Source organism: Triturus cristatus, chromosome 3_2 (genome assembly GCF_964204655.1).
Source record: "Triturus cristatus chromosome 3_2, aTriCri1.1, whole genome shotgun sequence".
Classification (NCBI taxonomy): Eukaryota; Metazoa; Chordata; class Amphibia; order Caudata; family Salamandridae; genus Triturus; species Triturus cristatus.
In genome coordinates, this window is record NC_140584.1 from 315,955,623 (window position 1) to 315,974,942 (window position 19,320).

General features: G+C 43.6%; 1 protein-coding gene across 4 annotated transcripts in view; it reads right to left on the bottom strand.

Annotated features, from left to right (window-relative positions):
* LOC146857260 (uromodulin-like) overlaps positions 1-6,396 on the bottom strand; it is a 389,869-nt gene extending 383,473 nt beyond the window's left edge. For 2 of the 4 annotated variants that reach the window (XM_085647771.1, XM_085647766.1), the window contains exon 1: positions 6,315-6,396. The gene's annotated coding sequence lies outside the window, so the exon portion shown is untranslated. Of the gene's footprint in view, positions 1-5,250; positions 5,446-5,578; positions 5,675-6,314 lie in introns of those variants that run through there. The other 2 variants (XM_085647769.1, XM_085647768.1) reach the window with 2 other exon arrangements.
* Between the last annotated feature and the right edge of the window lie 12,924 nt (positions 6,397-19,320).

Consider the following 19,320-nt stretch of genomic DNA (forward strand, 5'->3'; position numbering starts at 1 on the left):
TGCTATGACTACAGGATTTCTATGGGGGTCTGGGAGGCGCAGAGTGGCGCTTTCTACCATGCAGCGCCCCAGGCGGGAGGCGGGATTTGCAGCCCCTGACTTTAAGGCCTATTACCATGCAGCCAAATTTCAATGGTTTACTAAATGGATGGCCAGGGGACTGTGTCTGGGGAGGACCGCGGGAGCTTGGGCCCGGACCTGCGCCAGCTCTCTCGGACGCTTCTCCAGCTTCCTCTACGGGAGCGGGAGTGATGCGACAGTGCTGGAATCAGGCGAACAGAAGATCCCGTTGAGGGTCTGCGAGGCTCTGCCACATGGGGGGGATTGGCAGTGACAGCGAGGTTGGGAGGAAATGGGGGTCTCCACTATTGGAGACCTCTATGAGGATGGTGTGCTTTTGCCTTACCAGGACCTCTTGGAGCGGTTCGAACTACCCTGCCAGGACTTTCTTTTACATGCTGCCGTGACAGCAGCTATCCGGAAGCACTGGAAGAGGGGGATGGAGGAGCCCCCGACCTCTCTCCCCTGTCAATATGTGGTATATGCAGCAGGGACGATTAAAGCGGTAACCTGCCTATACAGGCGTCTTACTCAGGAGCTTAGGTCCCCTTTGGAGAGGTTACGGACCAAATGGGAGGCGGACCTTGGGATGCCTATTGAGGAGAGACCGTGGGAGGATCTGATGGAGCGGGTGTGGAAATGCTCTAGAAATGCGAGATTTCAGCTGATACAGTTTTATGTCTTCCATAGGGCGTACCTCACCTGCACAAAATTAACGAATTGTTTGGATCCCGCACTGCCTGCCCCCGCTGCAAATTAGAAAATGCTGAATGTTTTGGGAGTGCCCATTGTTGCATGAGTATTGGGGGGAGGTAACGGCTAAACTGGGCGATGTAACGGATAGGAGCATTGATCAGACCCCGGGGTTTTGCTTACTTCACTGGTTTCCCCACACTGCCCGTAACAAGGTGACTAGTACATTTATTGACTTGAGAGTAGTCCTAGCTAAGCGAGAAATCACCAGTCATTGGAAAGCGGCCACGGCGCCTATCGCTGCGCATTGGCTGCGAGAATTACAAAGTGGGCCGTCTGCGAGGGGACTCTCAGACTTTAAATGGCCCAGAGAGCCGATAATGACAAAATGTTGACTGCAGCCAGAGCGTGGGTGGTGTTGGTGTACCTGCTTAAGACACCGGCAGCTGACACTGACTGATCTCCTTCACGACACCACTAGAACACACGCATGGCCGACCCGCCCTTCCTGAGCGGGCGGCAGGGCTGGAGGGTAGCGGGGTTTGAGTGGCAACTACCATTCATTTGTCCCCTGACAGTGCGATACCAGTGGTCCAATCAGCGGGGCTCATCAGTAATATTGAAAGATAGTGGATGGAGCGACATGTCTGACAGTGGGGGGGGGAGTTGGAGGGTCTGGGGTGGGCAGAGGGGGTTTTGTTAACTTATTACTTGTTGCGGAGGCTTGCATCGTAGGACACTTTTGAACTGGATACTCCGGATGGGACTATAGGCCGTGCCTAACCTGACACTGCTGATGAAGGGGCGGGTTTGCAGGACCAAGGGGGGGAATAGGGGTAGGGGGAGTGAGGCTCCTTCCAGGTGCCTTTGATATTGTAGGTGCAGGATGAGATATCAGCATGGGGGGTTCAAGGAACGACCCTGTCTTATGATGGGGATGGTAGAGGGATATCGATGTAACAGAGTTTGATCGGGTGGCCTTGACAGGGGCTCTAGAGGACATGGTTTATTTAGGCACGGCCCATCTCGCATTAGTCACTGTGGTGCTTACTGTCATGTCGTAATAAAGCTGCAATAAAGTTTGTTTAAAAAAAAATAACAAGAAGTTCTTATCATTTTATTTTTCATTTCGGGACTCCAAATCCAGTCAGGTCAGGCGGGGCTGGGCTCACCCATGTCAGAGGGAGCAGGAGTGGTTTACACCCCCTCCCTAAGTGAGCATGACCGTTTGGTCAGCCCTCTGGGGCTGTCCAAACAGTCATGTGCACTTGACATGCCCAGATTTCCAGTTACTGTCTGAGCGGCCGCTCAGACCAATCACGACGCTGCAGCATCGTTATTGGATGGTAGAGTCCGGGAAATTGGGAGATTCTTGTGCTCCGCGAGGACGACAGGAGAGACATGCAGTGGCAGCGAAGAAGGTAAGTCAATTTTAAATTTTTATATCATGCCTCCCCCATCCCGCCCCCCCATCCCCGTAAAGAGGCAACTGCCACTGGTCACTTCCTTTTCTTTCTGTGGTCTATGGACCAAATACAAATTGGGTTGACTTAATTAGTATAGGTTCGCTGCTCACACTCTGATTGAGGTATTATTTCATATTTTTGGGACATTTTTATATAGCGCAAACTCGACCTGACCAGCACAAGTTACATTACACAAATTCACATTAATTTTTGGCTCGGGGAGATTAAGTGTGTTGCACAGAATCACAGGATGTTGAACCAACGTCGTCGTCCCTGCTTGTTTTAAATATGAGGGTGTGTGTGGTACGAATTAGGACTGAGCAGCCTGAGAGTAAGCCTGTTTACATATATATATTTTTTTTACAGAGTTTTATATGGCTCAAACTTGACCCGAAGGTATTGGGTATCAGAGCGCTTTACCTGAGCACCAGTTGTGTTACATGAGGACACATTCATTTTTTTAGGCACAGGGAGATTAAGTGATTTGGCCAGAATCCTGGTCCTTGCCTAGACTCGAACCCTGTTCCCCAGATTTGAGGTCAACCGCCTTAGCCATTAGGCCAACTCCTCTCATATGAATTCCATCCCACCTTTGGTCAGAAAATTAAAGCACAGTCCTCAAAAATAGTGTTCTACAGCCTTGTTATGTGAACCCATGAAAGCATGGAGGTTTGTTTATAAAATAAACTCCCAGAAGCTGCAGTCACCTCAATCAGTGGAAATATCTCACCAGCTCTTATCAGAGTGGCAAGTACCCTAGTGGGGCCTTTGGCACTGCAAAGTGTCATTGAGATGTTGCCGAGCCAGTGAGAAGCCAGCATTGGCAAAGCCAACCGATCTTACCAATGTGAGATCTATTTGATTTCTCAATGTTTTTTAGCCAGGATCACAGATATTGTGCAACATGGCTGACAGCAAGGACAATAAAAGAGCTAAGACTCAGTCAATGCTGACAGTGTCATTTTTAACTTTCAGCCATATTGTACAGCAGCTGCTTTGTAACATCACTGAGAGTTTTTTTTTTAAATGCTGTGGTGGGAAGCTCTGCTGCATCATACTGTTTCTAAATATCTTTCAGACATTTTTCACAGCTGCTGCTGTATATGGTTGGTAGTTAAAAACAGTAATATGATACGGCCAGTGTTGACCACGTTATAGTTCTTTTATATTCTTTCTTTCATCCTTGTTGCACAGCAGCTGTACTGCTGTGCAACATGGCTAAAAAAACATTGACAAAGCCAACAGGTCTTGCATAAGAGTGACTTATTGGCTTTGCCAATTTTTGTTATTTGTACATAGTTATTTTGTGCACCTTCACACATTGCATCATCTGGAAAGAGGTGTGGCGCAGCGGCCAGGGCGACTGACTCCGGAATCTGGAGGATCCCGGTTCGATCCCCAGCGCCGGCGGCAGATTAGCCCAGCACCATGTGACTCTGGGCAATAGCTTGCTTAATCTTCCCGACGGCCCCCAGCGCCTAGAGACCCTTACGGGTGATTGTTCGAGCTTTACAAATGTGGATTATTATTATCTGCACCTTTATCACTGGGAAACAATTTAGTTTTTTGTACCGAGATGATGATAAAATGCATATATGAATACAAACAATGAATGGATTACAAAGAAGGCCCATGTACTGCACTCATTAAGGTTATTGAATGATTGAAGTAATCCTGGATACTGCTGATTGCTATACAATGGTCTTCATTTCTTAGAATAAAAAGACCTGTGGGACCATTGTTCTGTTACTATAAATATATCCGAGTCCTGGTGGGCGCATTGAGTTGTTTTTTGTATATCTTACACAAGGAAGTCTGCAGAAGGTGCTTTTAATCCCGCAGATATTTAAAAATTCAGCCCCCCTTGAACTTTGTGCTGAGTGCGGTGGACCGGTCACAACGCTCTAAACCAGGCACCGGATCATTGTGAGCCAAAGCTTCAAAGTCCTTCACTATAATTGCCTGATTTGGAGTTTGGCAGATGTGTTACCCCGTCCACTTTACTAAAATTGCAATTTAATTTATCGCAAGTTATCAAAAAGTGGACAGAATATCCATCACATTTGCAATGGAGTAAGCCATGCTCCAACCACTAAATCAGACCCAAAGTGGTGAGACTACCACCAGAAATTCTACCTTCTATCATGTCGTGTAGTTCCTATAAAACCTATATAGGATCTGCGCGTTTAGGCAACATAATCTGTAGAAATAGTGGCAGACTGATTCGAAGCACACCTACCGGGTATGTTAGCCTGTATGCCAGACAGTAGCGGCTAATGGAGGGAGTGCCATGGGGCGGGGGCGGGGCGGGGGAGGTGCAGGGTGGGGGGTAGTAAGCTCAGGCTCACAGCCGACCAGAGTAATGTACATAAATAAATAAAACAAATTTCAATGTGCGCGCTGATACGTCAAATGCTTTTCAGCGCTTGCAATGAAATTAATTTTATTTAGTTATTTATTTACATTACTCCGGTCAGCCGTGAGCCGGAGTTTGCTACCCCCACTCTGCCCCTCCCCCGCCCCACCTATTGCCCTACGGCACCCCCTCCATGAGCCGCTACTGATGCCAGCTAGCTCACAGTGTCACTACAAACTCCTCTTACCAAGGAGAGAATAGTTCTTGGCAACCATCGATCATGACAACCCTGATCTCTCAGGACGGTGGAAACAGTGCAATACTTTTTGCTCAGTCACTCGTGCTTACTTCCTTTCAGAGAGATACACAGAATAACCGATGTGGAAGTTTCTCAATAAACATTTATTAAACAGTCATCATTCTAGTGTAATATAGGTATGCTGAAACAACCACTAGACAGAAACAGATATAAATGATTAGAAGCACTAGGAAAGTAAAAGGATGGTAGGTTTCTACCATTATGCTAAAATCATGAATACAAGCAGGTGGGTAAAATACATGACAGTAAATTCCGTACTCCTATGATGTAAACCTAACTAGATGTACCTAAGTGTACCTAGCATGTGTGTAGGTGTTAAGCGAAAAATCCCTCTAGGATAAAGTCAACCCCATTACCTGAAGTGAGAGACTGTGGGACCCCGTCTTGATCTCGAGTTGGACACCCAGCAAGGGATGTTTGACCACTGCGAGCTGGAGTATCTGCATGCAGGAGCCTCAGCGTCTCATTTCAGTGTGTCGGCATGGAAGTCCTAGTTCTCTGCTCCTGGTTTCAGCAAGATGTGATGTGTATATACCCAAAGGTCTCTCCGGGGGTTCTACCTTGCTGTGCCACTTGTCTTAATGCCAGAAAGGTTACGATGTTTCCTGAGCCTATATTTGGGTACCTATATGGAATATAACAATCATTTCGTTTTGAATGGTTTGATAGTTTGCATGTTTGTACCTTCTTCCGTTTACTGGGAGTGCCAGGCTGTTCTCTGCTGATGTTCTAAAATGTTACACTCTTAACACCCAAAGACATATCACTAGAGACTCCTGCGACATTTAGGGTGAATATGCTCCTTTGCACCTGTATATGAGTCATAATATAATGTTATACTAATGTATTTTCAGTTCAGCACGCATCTTGCACAGTAGCATCTGGGAATTTGTAACATGACATTCACTGCTGGAACCATACAAGCTTAAACTGTTTAGGAAATTCGAAAACTAAAGTTTGAACCCATTCTTTCACCCCTCTTCATGATGCTAGCATATCCACGGGAGTCATTTATGAAAAAGGTCCAGGTTTTCCATATCGCCAACAAATGATAGCTTTTGATGCATAATCTTAAAAAATAAACCAAGCTCACAGTCTCAAAAACACACACATTGTACATTCCAAAAAAATAAAATACAATTAAAAATTATTTTTAAAAAATCACGTGCTGATTCAAGACTTCATGCTACTTCTCCAGCAATTTCCACTCAAAATTCTCTAGGCATCCCTCGCGCAGTTAATTTTCCAAAACAATTTGCATCTACTAATATAATAGTCATAGAAACAAATACCAGAGAGCTAAGAAATACATGGCTTTGACTCTTACAGAATAACCCAGGCCCCTGGGTTCGACTCTCCCTGTGAATTTTCATGCTTGCCCACTTCTGCTCCCCAATGCCCTTCCTGACTCTTGTCTTACCTGCCTTTCGGTCTGTTCAGTTCCTCTCAATGCCAGAAATGCAGCTTGTAGGTATTTTAAAAGACCAGAGCCTAGCTGCTGGCCACGCCCCTCAGGACATCTCCTAAATGTACCTTCCCTTGACCTCCACGAGAGAGAGACTGGTTAGACCCGTTCAGCCATCTTGGATCCACATACTCTCTCATATTCCGCATACCATCTAATGGTAGCTTCAGGGAACTGGAGACCTCTAGTCTCAAATGACAGATGCTACAGGACTGTCAGTTATTAGTGAATGCATATTTTAAAAAATGAACTATTGCACACACCAAAAAAAACTTGATTACGCTGTATTTTATGCATGGAAAACACCGAAATCCTAGTTCTCTGCTCCTGGTCTCTGCAAGATGTGATGTGTATATACCCAAAAGTCTCTCCGGGGGTTCTACCTTGCTGTGCCACTTCTCTGATGTAGGATGACGTCAGGAATGAACGTTATACATAGTTATTATGCAGGAGATGGTAGTCCTGCTGACTTTCCAAGAATCCTCATGCATAATGTATGAGGCTTTTACCAGGGAAAATCCTGCGTTCTGTGTGCAGTGTCATATATAAGTAAAAGGTCAGTCCCCTAGAACGGTTGTGTGTAATGTAGGGGAGAGTATAGGTGAAAGGTTACGATGTTTCCTGAGCCTATATTTGGGTACCTATATGGAATATAACAATCATTTCGTTTTGAATGGTTTGATAGTTTGCATGTTTGTACCTTCTTCCGTTTACTGGGAGTGCCAGGCTGTTCTCTGCTGATGTTCTAAAATGTTACACTCTTAACACCCAAAGACATATCACTAGAGACTCCTGCGACATTTAGGGTGAATATGTTCCTTTGCACCTGTAAATGAGTCATAATATAATGTTATGCTAATGTATTTTCAGTTCAGCACGCATCTTGCACAGTAGCATCTGGGAATTTGTAACATGACATTCACTGCTGGAACCATACAAGCTTAAACTGTTTAGGAAATTCGAAAACTAAAGTTTGAACCCATTCTTTCACCCCTCTTCATGATGCTAGCATATCCACGGGAGTCATTTATGAAAAAGGTCCAGGTTTTCCATATCGCCAACAAATGATAGCTTTTGATGCATAATCTTAAAAAATAAACCAAGCTCACAGTCTCAAAAACACACACATTGTACATTCCAAAAAAATAAAATACAATAAAAAATTATTTTTAAAAAATCACGTGCTGATTCAAGACTTCATGCTACTTCTCCAGCAATTTCCACTCAAAATTCTCTAGGCATCCCTCGCGACAGTAAATTTTCCAAAACAATTTGCATCTACTAATATAATAGTCATAGAAACAAATACCAGAGAGCTAAGAAATACATGGCTTTGGCTCTTAGAGAATAACCCAGGCCCCTGGGTTCGGCTCTCCCTGTGAATTTTCATGCTTGCCCACTTCTGCTCCCCAATGCCCTTCCTGACTCTTGTCTTACCTGCCTTTCGGTCTGTTCAGTTCCTCTCAATGCCAGAAATGCAGCTTGTAGGTATTTTAAAAGACCAGAGCCTAGCTGCTGGCCACGCCCCTCAGGACATCTCCTAAATGTACCTACCCTTGACCTCCACGAGAGAGAGACTGGTTAGACCCGTTCAGCCATCTTGGATTCACATACTCTCTCATATTCCGCATACCATCTAATGGTAGCTTCAGGGAACTGGAGACCTCTAGTCTCAAATGACAGATGCTACAGGACTGTCAGTTATTAGTGAATGCATATTTTAAAAAATGAACTATTGCACACACCAAAAACAACTTGATTACGCTGCATTTTATGCACGGAAAACACCGAAATCTCTTTTTGTGACATAGCTATGGTGTGCAAGACGTATACCGGACTCCAGAGGTGAAGTGCACACCAGTAAAATGCTCTGAAAGAATGAACGTGGCAGTTGTAAATCTGCCGCTGCAGAGCGAGGTATGTGCCCGACTCTTCCACAGCACTTGCCGGTTGGAAATGCTGAATATTAGTGTCAGCATAGTCTGCGCCTGTTATCCGAACCTTGGGCCTCATTTATGAAAAGTGACGCATCACTGCGTGAAAACAGTGATGCGTCACTTTTCACTGCGCCCTCCCTGCGACTCCAATGATGCGTCATATTTACAGTATGACGCATCATGTCGCAAGGAGTCACAGATACGTCAGTATTTCTGACGTATCTGTAGGCGCAAAAGTGACGAATTGCTGGAGTGTGTCACATAAGTGACGCAACTCCAGCAATGTGTCCTTTCACATGGGGCAAGCCCCATGTGAAAGGGCCTGCGTCAGTCTTACGCCTGCTGTAAGGCAGGCGCAAGATATTGACGCATTTGCACCCTAGAAGTGGCGCAGTGAAATCTCGTAGATTTCACTGCGTCAGTTCTACGATGCATGGGAACGCCCACCTTGCATACATTATACCTGACGCAGGTATAATGTAGCGCAGGGGTTTACAAAGTGACGCATCTCGGTAGATGCGTCACTTTGTAAATATGGCGCATCATGGCGCATGTTTTACGCCACTGGTGCGTCACAAAAAGTGACGCACCGGTGGCTCAAAAGTGACGCAGGGGCTCATAAATGAGCCCCCTTGTACATACTTGTGATCTAACGCTGCTAGATCTCCAGACTAAAGTGCACTTTACAAGAAAAAATGTAATACTAAAACGCAAGTTGGTTGGTGGTTGCATGACAAGGAGTACATGGTGGCAGGCTACATACATTGAAGACAACACCAGTACGAGTGAAGACTGTGAAAGCAATAAACACATAACCATCACAGTTCACTGATGGTGGTAGGACAGCTTGGGGCTCATAGAGGTAGTCGAGAGGTGTCTGTCTTGAGCTACGGTTATGTTTCGCCTACTTGTTGGTGGAATTCCGCAGGGGCGGCTGGTCCATAGGGGCGCCGGGGCAGCGCCCCATAACAGAAACTGATCACTGCAGTTTGAGCAACAGGAATGTAAGCAGACATTTGAAAGTGGTGGGCGTAGTCCAATTGACGTACAACACTGTAGCGAGCGAGCCCGAACCACCTAAGGGGGGTTTGGGGGTTCCCACCCAAGAACATTTTGAAAAAAGAGTGGGCACACAGTGCATTTTCAAGCAAATTTGAGAAAGCAGGAAGGTTAATAACACAATTGTGAATCTGTTCTAACAAAGACAATGATGCAAAACTGTCTATCGCTTGTTCTGCTGACTTCCTACACGCGCAAAAAGAAACCAATATACCATTGGGTGTAAGGTTTGTTCCTGAAACAAGAATATTCACATGCAGACATTGACACATGCCCCAGTGATTTATGGCACAAAAAGGGCAGGTGCAGCACTGCCAACCCTTTCAACCATGCGCAAAGGCCAGACAATTCACCAAGCAGCACTTATACTCATTTCCTTTCACAATAAAAGGGATCTTTTGAAGCACCCAACAACCCTCCCTTAATTTCAAGTATCGAAGCAATGATGAAAGTATCAATGTGAAGGGCATTTTTGAACGGGGGCCACGTTCAAGAAGCCCCTTAAATGGAGCACAAAGAAGAAAAGTAAACGCATTACAGTGGATTAGCAAACAAGCAAGCACTCATTACTCTGTCCACAAAAGGACAATTACAATTGGCTGCAGAGTTCATATTCCATGCAACTACAATACAATACTGATCCCACTGGGATCAATTAAATAATTAGTGGGGCAGTGTTAAATCATTTCTAGATGGTGAAGTATTTTCAGGAGCCAAATAGTGTGTAGTGTTAAACATTTGTTACAGTCTGTATTTCACACGTCACATGGCCTAAACTGACGTAACATCCAAACTTCAAAAGTTGGAATACATAATTTACAACATATGTACATTTCCTCTTGTGTCTGGCGTTGCCCCCATTAAACATCACTGATCACCTGTCTGAGCTTGCTATGTTTCTTGGAATTCCAGGTTCCAGACTCATAGGGTCTGCTTGGACTAAGTCATACACACCTCCCAGTAGCAAGAGGAAGCAGTTTTGGTACAAAAACACACAGGGTGCAGGTTCAATATTGGCATGACCCCACTGAATTTACCCAGGTTGTGAGGAGAACGCTTCCTTCTATGTAGAGGAATAAAGGGTATACCCCACTATCGCCAACCAGTACTGCTCCCAATCTAAGGGTCAGCCATTATAACTCGGGAGGTTACTACCCAAGATGAGGAATACAGCCCTAGCCCGCTAGAAACCAAGCACCCTGGAACTAGTAACTGTGTGGTCTCTGTCATAGGCAACCAAGCAGAACATATCTATAATAGGTGAGAACTCGAAGGAGACACGGAAATATAATCACAGGATGGTGTATCAGCAACAAGAGCACAGGGCTTTGATCCTTCCGCTTCTACTTAGACACAGCCCTACTCAAAGCTGAAGCAGACAAAAGGCGAGCACCCCCTATCCTGCCAGAACAGTTGTTATTGCCAGGACTGAATGTAATGCAAGCACACCAGTGAAATGGACTGAGGAAGACAAAAGGGATGCCCAGCCCTCCACCAAAGGAGAATCCTGAAAGAGAACATCTCAGAAAAAGATGACTGCCTTCACCAGTGAGGAGCATTGTTATTCAGCAATTAAGGGGGCCTACCTGTGTGTTGGTCAAGATGTTTGCAATCACAGCAATGCATGAAGCGTGATTACTGAAATCATTCCTGCGTGTGGTGCATGATTGCAGAAACCATAGTAGAGTGGGACACATGATTACAAATACCCCTGCAAAATATGGTAAAGTCAGCCTTGATTTCAGTGATCGGCCCGCGTAGTTATCTATAGTACTGTGTACACAATACTTTAACATCAATGAGGTCGACTGCAATGTTGCACCACTTATGCCTCTCACAATATCAGGGGTATTGCGCTTGTGAAAAATAAACTCCTGCTGATGCTGGAGCAGGGAACAAATCAGCAGCAAGATATTTGTGTGGGCTGGCTCCCCGGGGGCTTTAACTTAACAATAATATTACTTCCACTTGTGAAATGGACAAACACAATGTCAGAGGCACTGTGGCAATAATGCTGCAAATGCCACCAGCAGAAGGGTGTGCTTCGTATGGGATTCTTCGACTTTGCGGCCCATGGCTAGGAGGTCAGGTCAAGCAGTTGAGGCTGTGAGCTTCATACTGGAAACTGAATGTTCCTGACATCTATCTGTGGCTCATCCCGCAAGCAGCTCCCTCGCCCTCAAGGAGCGACCCCATCACGGAAACTAATCTGCAATCTGTCCCTCGTGCAACGTGCAGTGTCCCTGCCCTTTAGAGATGGGTATTAAACTCTTACTGAGTTTTCCCTCAGACAGTGGCATTTACCATTAAAATGTGTGTTGACCTCAAAAGTAGGCAATAGCAGTAGCGGCCGGTGGAACGACTCCAGTCACGGCCGGCAAGATTGGGGGGGGGGAAGGGAGGGTGGTACGCGCGGGGAGGGGGGGGGTTAATGTAATGAATTAAACTTACCAGGCATGAGGCATCTCCTTCGGTCCCGCGTCGCATCACTTCTCCTCTGCAACGCTCAACAGGAAATACTAACTGCCAAATCAGGAGACTGAATGCGATGGGGGGCCGGGCGGCTGACCCCTGTTTCCTCATATCCTGGCATTTGATAGGGCATGGGGCGACTTTGCGCAAAACGCATCACCGCCCGAGCAGGAGCCTATCTACAGACGGCTGCACTACACTTGGCATGCGCAGCATCCTAATGGTTTGTGAATGTGAGTGAGGAGCAACGCTCCTCTCTCACATGCGCAGTCAGACCATATTCGGGACTCCTGCTCAGGAGACATGCGCACTTCAACCCCTGAAGCACAGGCCAGCCCGGAAATGTAAACAGACGAATTGTGAAAGCTGTCAATTCGTCTGCTTACATTCCTGTTGCCCAAACTGCAGTGATCAGTTTCTTTTGTTGGGCGCTGCCCCGACGCCCCTATGGACCAGCCGTCCCTGCATGTCTGGCTCATATGTTCCATTTGATAAAGGGCATTATTGTTCCTACACTACTCACTCTATGCATTTTCTCATTGGAAAGTGAAAGCTGCCCCTGTGGTATTTTAGCATCTATCATCTGAACTCACTCCTTTCAGATCCCTCTAATATCCTAAAGTATGAGGCCAAATTCCAGGTTTCAGTTTTGCTCACGTAGGCTTCTGCCCCTTGAATGGTTAGGAGGTGGCTGACCACGGGGGCGGTGCAATACTCATCGTGGTGAATTTGAGTGCCACATTTGAAACTGTCTTGTAAAAGACTCTGTGAAAGACTTTATGCATTTGATATGTGTGACTGTGTGTTAAATAGAATGTTCTCATTTCTTTCTGATCATTCACAAGCTGTCATTATGTAGAGTAATCAACATTCCCATATCCATCAGAACCTCCCCAGCGCTGGTTCAGTGTACTAGAGTTGAAGACTTACCTCTTTAGAGAATACTACGCCACTGTGCAATTACTGTCCACAACCCAGCTACACTCCTTTTACTCATTGACTTTATGATTGTCTTTTACACTGTAAGTGCTCTGCTGCCTTTTGGCTCGATTCATGCTATAGAAATGTCCAGTGGCGGCTGGCTCAGGTAAGCATGGTGGCAAGGTGGGGTGGGGCAGGGAATGGCGCGGCAGGTGGGGAAACCAACAGACGACAGAATAGCTTTTAAAAAAAATTGAATTATACCTATTCCGTAGTCTGTCGAGTACCCCCCTCCCACCCTGCCTTACCGTGTTTACCTGTGCCGGCCGCTGCTGGAAATATATACATTTTATCGTTCCAGATGGAAGCCTACCAAAAGGCTCTGCTCTGGTCTCCACCTTGTTAATTTTTAGGCAATTCATGTCATTCGCAGGTATGGCTTCAATGGTAACCATACACTGATTACATGTAGATTGTTGTCTCCTTTGCTGACCACTTTAAGATCTTGTTTATCTGCCATAGAAATTTCTACAAAAAATGTCCATATTTTCTTTTATCGACAATGACAGCAATCCTGCCTTCTCGGAGTGTCCTCTTCTAGATTGCCTTACTTCAGCTTGTTGCCCATACCATTTTCAGTAGAATAGGAAGAACATCTTTTTCTCATCTCGCTCCTAAACTTTTGAAATCCCTCCCTCTTTTGTTGCATTTCAAAGTCAACCACAAGGTGTTATGCAAGGGCCTTAAACTTAGCGCTTCCATTAATTCAGCTAGTTTAGTACATGCCTAACTAATACTTCCTAAGAACTAAGACACCCTCTTACATAGTATAGAGTGCTTGACAAATGCTCATTCATTCCTTATTCATGTATTCATTCAGAATGAATGCTTACAGCATTCCAAATGGAAAGTAGATGGTTGTCAGAAATATCCTGTTTTATGCTTTGTCTTCTGTTAGACAGGTAGATTCTAAACCATTTTAGTAGTACTATTTTGAAAGCTACCTTGCCAAGTTACGTTTATGACCTCCGACTGCATGGGCATGACAGCCTCAGCATTTTTGACAAAGTAATGTTTCATATGGCCCTTTTCGGAAGGAGGACAATGTCACAGAATGTACCTTATAATTCAGGTTCCTGGAGGTACATTTTTGAGAAGAGACTTGCTGGGTTATCACTGTTAGGAATGTTGAGTGGTCTATCTCTGGTGATATGAACTTTTTCACAAACTATTTTGAAAGCTATATATGACTACTCATTGCATTTTGGAGTTTAGCAACTGTGGGCCACGTGTATCAAGCCTTTTTAATGCACACATTGGCCGATTTGTAGCACAAAAAGGCCTTTTGTTATGTATGTAAGGCTTTTATATGCACAATTTAGATAATCACAATGTTTTGCGATGACCTAAACTACGAACGCAAATAGGGGATCGCAATTTGCGAATCCCTAATGCACATGTAAGAAGCCTTTCCTAAATGTGAACTATGCATTTAGGAAACGCTTATTACCATCAACTTCAAGTTGATGGTAACAATGTGATAATTTTGAAAAATGCACAAAAATGCATTTTTCAAAGTGCCATGTTGCACCCACATGCCTCTAGGGCCTGTGTGTGGTTTACATGTGTACAATTTAAATTTTGGGGGTGCTTCATGGGAACTTTAGGCCCCCAGGCACCCTTGGCTTTGCATTCATGAATTTGCTATGACCAGTTAAGCAATCGCAAATTAGCTAATGAATAACCATTCGCAACTATGGCACTTTTGGCCCATAGGAACTAATGGAGTCATATTACCTATTAGCCGTTTACCGAATCGCTATTAGGTAATGTTAAGGAATCGCAAAATTTTTGGCAATTCCTACATACATAGCATTTTGCAGTACCCAAAGAGTGATTTGGTAAAAAATCGCTATTTGAGAATCGCAAAATACTCTTTTAATACATCTGTCTCTAAATTATTTATTTTCCCAGAATAAAATATTATTTTCTGCTTCCTGGTAGGGGGGGCTTTTTTCCATACCCTGTCATGGGTACCTGCAACCTTTCTCTGAGAATTATTTTTGTTGTTAAACCAATTAACAGTCATTTTGGAACTGTATTTATTTCTGGCTGGAACATACTACTCAAATATTCCAGATACTATATGATTCTAGTGAATTAGCTGTTCAGTGGTTTAACGTTGGTGAGGTATGTCTAGTGTGAGAGAGCGGATCATAGAATCTAGTTCCTCGTGCACAAAATATTCAACATAATTGACAACTGTGAATACTGATGTTTCTTGGTATATGTGAGTGTTGCAATGTTCATTGTCTCAAATAAGATGGAGTGGTTGATAGTCAGTGAGGATTATTTGTGCATCAGGGGGTGACATGCAGGAGCCAGCAAGTTATTGTTCAAAGAGCCGTGCCCCGGTGCCCACCCAGGGAACCCCACAGTGCATCCTTCATTGGGGGAGGAAGGGGAAGATCCAGGTTCCCCGCAGCTCTACCAACCCCCCTGCTTGCACACATCATCACTGAGCCTGTCCTCGGGGGATTGACATGACATGTGCATGTCTAAAGCGCATGTTCACTCAAGGGTATTTTGGTGCTGAATAACAAATGTTTATTGTTACCTAACTCAATCGTACTAATTTTACCAACTTCAGAAGGATGAAAAGCTAAGTAGACCTGCCTGGTTTTCAACCTGTGACAATAAGGTCAAGCACAGGCCCCCTACAGTGAACACATTATACCACTAAGCCAGCCGAACCGGCTTGACCTGGGATTGGGTCCCCGGGGCCATAGTATGGCTCAGAGAGAGAGGGCTGTGCATCCCTTTAAGAAATTATCAGCCCCTGGACATGGGGTCCCCCCATGCATGAGTTTTGCACGTGGATGAAGTCCTCAATGATGTCATCAGTGATGTCGTTTGAGATGTCCTTTTATACAAGAAGAAATGGGATGAAAGAAAAGATACAAGAACATTTATGAGTAGAGCACATTGAATTACCCTCTCCTAAGTTTTGTTATTCTTAATGTATATATTGCAATGTATTTACAATGCACATAAACAATGGCACCTAATCAATGAAGAAGACAGAGAATAACATACACCACAACATTATATCCATCAACATAAACACAATTATACAGGACACTTCTAAGGAGGAGTCCTTGGAACCACAGTTATCCTTGGATTTGTGTAGTGACGCACTAGAGCTAGGAAAATATGTCCCTAGGCCTTAAGTGTTTCACACGGATGACCGCTGAGTGTTTCGCCCAGAATCCATGGGTGGACACTAGTGAGAATAATATCCTAGGGTTTGTTGTAATGTATAATTGTGTTTATGGATATAATGTTGTGGTGTATGTTATTCCCTGTCTTCTTAATTGATTAGGTGCCATTGTTTATGTGCGTTGTAAATACATTGCGATATATACATTAAGAATAACAAAACTTCGGAGAGGGTAATTAAATGTGCTCTACTCATAAATGTTCTTGTATCTTTTCTTTCATACCATTTCTTCTTGTATAAAAGTACGTCCCATACCCAGGTATAGCAGGGTAATTTGGGTATACCCCTTTTGTTTATGTTTGGTCATTTGAGATGTCATCAGTGCTGTCACTGACCATGGCATGAATGAAGAAATATGTGATGTCATGAGCAGTGCATTGCAGGTGCACGAGTTGTAGTTAGCTGAACTAACTATAACGGTAGAATTTCTCTGGTTTAGATGAGTGAAATGTCCAACTAACTACAATGTCCCTGAAACCTATGGTTTTTTCAGTGAATTTCAAAGGTTTTATAAATGCGAACTACAATGTCCCTGAAACCTATATTGTTTTTAAGTAAATTTTTAAAAGACGTGCATACTTTTTGTAGTGAAAAACTAACTGTAACAGTAGTCTGTTATAAGTTATAATTTAACAATGTTTAAAACTTAATTAGCACTAATTAACATATAAGTGTGGAAAAAGTGTGACGCAGCAGCTATGATACCTGACTTTGAACAGCAGCGTTCACAGTTCGATTCCCGGCTCCAGCGGCACGTTAGCCCACCACTATGTCACTGTGGGCAACACCTTGTAAGCTTTACAAATGCTGCCATTTTTTTAATTCAAAACCATAGTGCTGAGAAATATTAGCACGTATTTCTTTTCTTCTATTCTGAACGATATTTTTTTTATGTCTTCTATTTAGAATTACGGCAATTGATAGATGTTTTTAGTTATGAGAATCAAAATGACACTGTTTGCCGGGTAACAGTTTTTAAGCTCGCCAACGTATGTACATATTAAGGACCTTATACGTGTTAGGATCGAAATCGAAACCTTTACCGCTTCACATTTTGTAACTTTTCCCAACACGTGCACAAGTTAAACAGTTAAAACATGAGCACGCGTGAACTGTAAAACGTGACATCTAAACGGGCGGAGCCGCATCTTCCTTCCATAGACTATTCAATAACCAAAAAGCATATACACCACAGCTGTTGGTCGATTAGTTTCGTTTTTGCAAGTTATTTACATGTGTTCATTCTGTGACACAGGTTCCTTTTTCTAGCATCGGATTATTGTTTTGCGGCAACAAAACATAATTCCAGAGTTGTAAGTTGTTTGATTATGGCATAGTAGATATTTATAATACGTAGCTATTTGTCAATATTTAAACATTTGTATTTAGAAAAAAGTGTTATTGGTTGTTTTTGCCATTTATATGTAAAGTCAGCAGCTTGTTTTCAGAAACCGACAGAATACAGCAAACATTGTTCCTTTTCTGTCTCCTGTGAGCTCATATAGTGTGACTTTGTATATTATAATATTGACACTGTACTTGACCTCAGTGGTGTTGGTGACTCATCGGCGCGGTAGACTAAAGATTTATATGTAATGTCAGCAGCTTCTGGTTCTTATTCTGTTTCCCCCTTGGGATCATATAGTGTGATAATGTATATTATAATAACCACCCATTATGATCTCAGAGGAGTTTATGACCCATTGGCGCGAACACTGAAGATTTATATGTAACATCAGCAGCTTCTGGTTCTTACTCTGTTTCCCCCTTGGGAATATATACTGTGAATATGTATATTATAATATTAACAGTCATTGTGATATCAGAGGAGTTTATGACCCGTTGGCGCGAAGACTAAAGATTTATATGTAACGTCAGTAGCTTCTGGTTCTTACTCTGTTTTCCCCCTGGGATCATATAGTGTGAATATATATATTATAATATTCACAGTCATTATGATCTCAGAGGAGTTTATGACCTGTTGGCGTGAAGATGAAAGATTTCGAAGTCCTGGAGAAAAGAAGCTCTGAACATATTCACCGCTGGAAAGTATTTCGTTATTGATCTTGTTTTGTGTTCATAACTTTATTTTCCTTTTCCTTTTTGTGCGGCTTCAGTGACACTCTCTATATTGTGATAGAGTATTATATTTTTAAACAACAGGAATTGGAGATTTGTCGGCGCCAGGAGTAAACCATATGAAATAGAGCTTACTGACCATTATAACTTACTTGATCATATATTTTTACAGTGAGAATATTTTTAGAAATTGCCGTTTAAAAAAAATAGTTTGCATAGATTCTTTACTTTCTAAGTGAATACCTTTGATAAACCCTGCATTTCTGAATGATATTTTGGTATTTCTATTTTTCTCTGTTGTGGATCCAATTCACCTTCTCCCTATAGAATATATAGGACCAGTAGTGTATATTATTATACTACTAGCCTATATATTCTTACAAGAGTACGTGATTTGTTAGAGGAGCAGTGAGCAACCTCTAAGCACTAAGACAGAACTTTCCCGAATTCTACAGAATAGAAATTGTAAAAAATGATAAAGCATACATTTCTATGTCATATAAAGTCATTTGCGTTTAACTGCTTTTTACTTGTTATTGTTCTTGTGACTTGAGTGTTTTGAATGTGTCTTCTCACCAATAAGCTACTCCCAATCCCTGCACTCCCACCTGGGAGGCAAATATACCACTGCACCTTTGAATAATATACAATTTTGAGCATGTCTTACCACCCCTGGCACAGCAAGACTTCAACACAAAACAAACAGCACCTTTTGAAAAGGGGTTTTATTTAACAAAATGCAAAGACTCTATCACTTTTAGAATAAGGCTTGGGGTTTATTACATAATACTCTCTAAACAAAGGCTATCTCAGATACCAAATGCATAAGATTCAAATATAGGTAGCACATTTATAATCTAAAGGCATGAATCAATAACTGAGCAAACTATAATACTGATTAACCCCTTCACTGCTGGGGACATTCCGTTGCAGCGCTGGGGGGGGCAGGGGGGCAGCGCGGTGGGCCTGTGCTCATGACGGAGCCGCTCCGTCATGAGCCACAGTTGAGCTGTGCTCATGACGGAACGGTTCCGTCATGACTCCGCCCAGTTGCGTTGTCCCCCCGCACAGGCGGGGAAACAGCGCCGCGCAGGCGGAGCGGCCGCCAACAGGATTGTCATGACGGAACCGTTCCGTCATGAGCACAGCGCAACCGTGGCTCATGACGGAACGGTTCCGTCATGAGCGGGGAAGGGGTTAATAAACAAGCAAT